Raw genomic sequence first — 5,607 nt, 5'->3', positions numbered from 1 at the left:
CTCTCTCTCCATGTGCTGCTTTGTCATACACACATGCAGATGGGTCTGGGGGTCCCTACTGAGTGTTCAATGGGGTAGCTCCACTTTGCTGGCATACTGGTGGGTCCTTGCCGTCCTGCGCTAATTCCCAGACACCAGTTTCATGTATTCTACCAATAGCCCTGGTAATAGGAGTCTGTTGGTCTATATGTATCAAGGATTTGGATGGCTTGCTTGGGCTTGTATTTGAACTTGCTAGGCAAGTTCAGAGGATACTTAAAGGCAGAGTTAACATTTATATTTTAGGAGTTCTTCCAAGTGTCTGAGTTCCCTGGTGCAGAGTGGGAAGGCCCTGATTTGATTGCCTTTTGCAGATTCATGTAAATCTTACAGAATCACACCCCCTCTTTCCCATTACATCATCTATTAAGTCTGTCAATCATCATACATATTGAGTTTCTATTATGTGTCAGGCAGAGTGGGAAGCACTGGGGATACAGCAGGAGTCAAAATAAACTCATCTACTGGCTCCTTTGGCCTGGACTGAAGGAGAGAAGGACTCCCCAGGGAGGCTTTGGATTGAATCTTCTCCCCCAACACAGTTTGCATGATGTTCTGAAGACTGGCAAGTTACTCTAGGTGTGTACATGCCAGAATTCATAGCAGCCACACTCAAAGTACCTATCTAGACACTGGCCTGGTCCTTTGTGCATATGTAAAACCCCTCTTTTCTGTATATGTAAAACCGTGAAACAACAAATCTAGTAAAATGGGCTCCTGATGAACTTAGGCTTCAAAGCTAGAATTGTATTTTTTTTACACTGTTTATACCTCATATTCATACCTCTTAATGTTGTCATAGCCAACCCACTCAGTTTTTTTTTTATACGCATGTGAGATGTTTTGGTCTTCATTTAAGAATGTGCAGACCTATTGGGGGACTGAAGTAGGCAACATTAAGCATGTCACAGATTATCAGGAAGTGGAGGAGAAAGGAATTAATAGGAGAAATATAAGAAATGGGAGAAGGAGGAAAAAGGGGACATTGTGGAATATCTACATAAATTTCACGTATTTCTCTCGAAAGTGATTTTGTTTCATAAAATGAAGACACAAATTTCTATGAACCCAGGTACAAACAAGCGAAATTCTAATTCTTTACTGAGAGCTTAGTTGAGAAATGGTAAGCCTGCTGAGGTCATTCTTCCCCAAACACATCTTTGGCAAATACTGCTAATCATTCTTCGTATTTTCAGCGTAGAATTTGAGTAAATTCAATCAATTCAGGTTGGAAAGGAGATCAAATTATTTATCATCCTCAGGCTAGTCTGTTGAAATCTTTCTCCATCTATTTACATGAAAGTAATAGAATTCAGTATTGCTTTGGGCTGTAGGAAAGTTGATGCCATACACTTCAAAATCCAAAAAGGAAATTCAGATTGATCTTTTTTTAAGTGAAAAATGTTTCGTAGCCATCAACTTGCCTTTCCCCAGGCTGCTGTGCTCAGAGCTGTCAGAGCTGTGAGAGCCAGGATATAGGATCTCAGGAGTATAAGGGTAGCAAGATGACTTGGAGACTGGAAGAGTTTCCACAGTGTATTTTAGCCTGAACTGGCCACACTGCTTACCTCATAGTAAGCCCAGAAGCCAGCCTCACACGTGTAAAGACCAGATGACCCTGCCCCAGAGACTGGGGCACGGACTCTAGTGTCAGAAGTGCTGAGCCGGAAAGTCCTCCCATAGGAGGGGAACCCCATGAGAGCTTCCCCGAAGGGACCCCATTGTCTCTCCAGTACTTCATGGCGTATTCCTAAAGAAGGCAACACAGTCATTATTCCTCACCAGCGTCTGTTCCGTATGATTAACAAAGTCTAGCTAGTTGTCCCCTAAAGAGAAAGCCCCTTTCCCAACAACCAAGGCTCTCCCCAATCCCTTCCCATCTCCCCTCTGCATATGACTTGAGTCTTTTCTTTCTTATACAATTGAGATAGTTCATGTCACCTTGATCCTTGGATCTTGCGTGTAGGGGACTACTGTGTCCTGTACATGTGTCCCAGCCACTATGGAAGTCATAGGTCATCACGCTGATGAAATCAAGGAGCCTGGAACAAGAGATTTTGAGCCATCAAGATCCTGGAGGCATTTTCTTTTCCTTTTTCTTTTTTTTTTTTTTAAGTTTACATATACATACTAATTATTGTTTCTAAGAACAGATTAGAGCTTTAGCTTTTTAAACTTACATAGTTATCAAAGGAATAAAGCCATTTTCTTACAATTTAAGAGCAAGAAATGGTATCAGTGGAGACCCATGATGTCAAGTAAATATCCATATGTCCCCACTAATGTGGCCTCCTGGGTATCTCCAGGGAGTGTGTTATCTTCTGTGACTCCCACTGGGCTGGAAAGAAAGTCTTCTGTCCTTCCTTGAGAGAATCAGGGCAAACTCTGAGCAGAAGGTAAGGAAATGTGGTTGCTATAGCATGTGTTTCAAAAACTCACATCTCCAGTGCCACAAGTATCACAAATGAGTAGCTTTGTCCATAACAGCAATGACTCTCTCAGGCAGATTTCACTGTAACGGCATTTATCTCCCTTGTATTAACATTAATTTGGTAGTGCAACAGATATTTGCTAAGCACTTGTTATCTGCAAGACATCTAAGATCTGGGGATTTAAAGAGAAAAATAGTAGTCTCTTCCCTCTAGGAGGTCATAATCCAGTTAGGGAGGCACACACGTACAAAATGGGTAAAATAAAATGCACTGTGTAAGCACGATCAGAGCTACAAAGTGCTGTAATTATCTCTTCACGGGCAGTGGGAGGGCAGACAGAGGAAAGGAAAAAAGACATCAGGAATAAGGAAAGCTTTTATTTACACATGAGATTTTAATTAATTTTTATGAATAAATTAATGATATGTGACCAGTGATGACATCACGAGAAATAGTTAAATGGGAAGAGAGGTCTAGAAACTGTTTTATAAATATAACCCACATAAGGGCTGCAGTCCCATGTGACCACTGTCTGCCAGTCCCCAGACATGCCAAGCTCTTACCTCTCTCTCTGCTCCTGCACATTGGGCTGTTTTTCCAGTGCTTATGCAATGATCAGGACATAAAAATTGGGATAGGTGCACAGGTAAATACTAGGGGATTAAAAGAGAAATCACTGTAGATTAGGCACCCAGGAAAACTTTTTGGAGGAGATAGCAATTAATCCAGGTCTGTCAAAAATTCAAATAAGCACAAAGGAGAGGAGGGGTACTTCAGGTGGTATCATCAAAAGAAAAGAGGAAGGAAGTTATGAGAAGTTGTGAGCACTTGATGGAGTCTATGCTTCAGATCAGAAAGTAGTGGAACGGCTGCCTTGATAGGTAAGGCTTCGCTTTTGTATGGTCTTGAGTACAGGCCAAAGGCATTTCGTCTTTAATTTGCATGTGATGGAAAATTTTTGAGTGCTTTGAGTGTAGAAGTAACAGATTCAGGTTCATGCGCTTTGGGATCTGATGTACTGAACCTGAGATAAGAAGACAGAAGAGCTTAACAATTGAGGTGGACAAATCTTTCCCAGACTTAGGTGCCCGGAGCCTGGAATCTAGTACCTCTCCCAGGAGAGGAAGTTGGCTTCTTTCATGCTGAGCTTAATCATGGAGCGAAGGTAGAAGAAGAAAGGGCAACAGCATCACCCAGCCATGGGTACCTTAGAAAAAAGAGATCAGTGCTGGGGAAGCAGAAGCAGTTCTTTTCTGCAGTTGCAGTTTCCACTTCTATGGAGGGAGAGAACAGTGACTGGTGTTACATTAAACAATCCACGTGTAAGATCAACAGAGAACTGTGGGAGTTGGAGGTAAAGAAATAAGAAATTAGTAGGGCAGTCTACCCAAGCAATAGAAATAAAAGCAAGAATAAACAAATGGGACCTAATTAAACTTACAAGCTTCTGCACAGCAAAGGAAACCATAAGTAAAACAAAACGACAACCTACGGTATGGGAGAAAATTTTTGCAAATGAAACCAACAAAGGCTTGATCTCCAGAATATATAAGCAGCTCATACGACTTAATAAGAAAAAAACAAACAACTCAATCCAAAAATGGGCAGAAGACCTAAACAAGCAATTCTCCAATGAAGACATACAAATGATCAATAGGCATATGAAAAAATGCTCAATATCACTAATTATCAGAGAAATGCAAATCAAAACTACAATGAGGTATCACCTCCCACCAGTCAGAATGGTGATCATTCAAAAGTCCACAAATGACAAATGCTGGAGAGGCTGTGGAGAAAAGGGAACCCTCCTACACTGCTGGTGGGCATGCAGTTTGGTGCAGCCACTGTGGAAAACAGTATGGAGATTTCTCAAAAGACTATGAATAGACTTATCATATGACCAGTCATCCCGCTCCTGGGCGTATATCCAGAAGGAACCCTACTTCAAAAAGACACCTGCACCCCAATGTTCATAGCAGCACTATTTACAATAGCCAAGACATGGAAACAGCCTAAATGTCCATCAACAGGTGACTGGATAAAGAAGAAGTGGTATATTCAATGGAATACTATTCAGCCATAAAAACTGACAACATAATGCCATTTGCAGCAGCATGGATGCTCCTGGAGAATGTCATTCTAAGTGAAGTAAGTCAGACAGAGAAAGAAAAGTGCCATATGAGATTGCTCATAAGCAGAATTAAAAAAAAACACATAAATACAAAATAGAAACAGACTCATGGATATAGAATACAAACTTGTGGTTGCTAAGTTGGGGGTGGGAAGGGACAGACTAGGAATTCAAAATGTAGAATAGATTAAACAAGATTATACTCTATAGCACAGGGAAATATACACAAGGTCTTATGGTAGCTCACAGTGAAAAAAATGTGACAATGAATATGTATGTTCGTGTATAACTGAAAAATCGTGCTCTACACTGGAATTTGACACAACATTGTAAAATGACTATAACTCAATAAAAAAATGTTGAAAAAAGATTAGTGAAAGGTCAGGTCATCAAAGATCCAAAGTGAAATTGTATGGAGGAGGGAGCAGATTTACCCTACATGGTTCCAAGAGGCAGAGTTAAGATCAGGGAGCAAAATCAGAAGACACAGAATCCGTAGCATTACCTAAAGAGCTTTCTGAAGTCAGTACTGCTGTGGAAGCAACTTCTATCTCAGGAGAAAGTTTGAATTAAACAGCCATTGATGTCCTTTCCAATTCTTAGCCTCTGCAAAGGTTGAACCAAGTTAGTAATCATGGATTTTTCTGACAGCTTAAGGCTTTAGAAAACAGAAGGCAAACTAAAACCCTCAGATGCTATGAGAGCGTCACTCACAGTCAGTGTCATATCCCAGGACCACACTCAGGCTGCCGCTCCCATGGGACAGTGTATAGTCTTGCCGGTTGTTTCTGAAGGTTGAAGACTGGCTGAGGTTGAACATATTGTGACTGGCTGTAGAAAGACAAAATGAAATACCAATTTCATTCATTACTTTCTAAAATACTTGGAGACTACTTACCCTCAGTGGCCTGAGATCATCAGACCAAGGCTGGGACAGGACTTTAATTTAAATTCCTTGTAATGTAGACAGACTATGTTAGCCTCAGAAAATCTGTCCACGTGGAT

At 40.9% G+C, this 5,607-nt stretch overlaps 1 long non-coding RNA gene across 1 annotated transcript; it reads right to left on the bottom strand.

Moving 5' to 3' along the window:
- Nucleotides 1-1,123: 1,123 nt before the first annotated feature.
- LOC140698519 (uncharacterized) lies at nucleotides 1,124-1,544 on the bottom strand. Its single transcript, XR_012076330.1, has 2 exons — nucleotides 1,464-1,544; nucleotides 1,124-1,327 (listed from the first exon to the last, which is right to left on the bottom strand). It is a non-coding gene; the product is annotated as an uncharacterized lncRNA (long non-coding RNA).
- Nucleotides 1,545-5,607: the final 4,063 nt, after the last annotated feature.

The sequence above is a fragment of the Vicugna pacos genome, chromosome 9 (assembly GCF_048564905.1).
Source record: "Vicugna pacos chromosome 9, VicPac4, whole genome shotgun sequence".
NCBI classification, from domain to species: Eukaryota; Metazoa; Chordata; class Mammalia; order Artiodactyla; family Camelidae; genus Vicugna; species Vicugna pacos.
The sequence above is the reverse complement of the archived record's forward strand: the minus strand, read 5'-3'. Positions and strand labels throughout refer to the sequence as shown.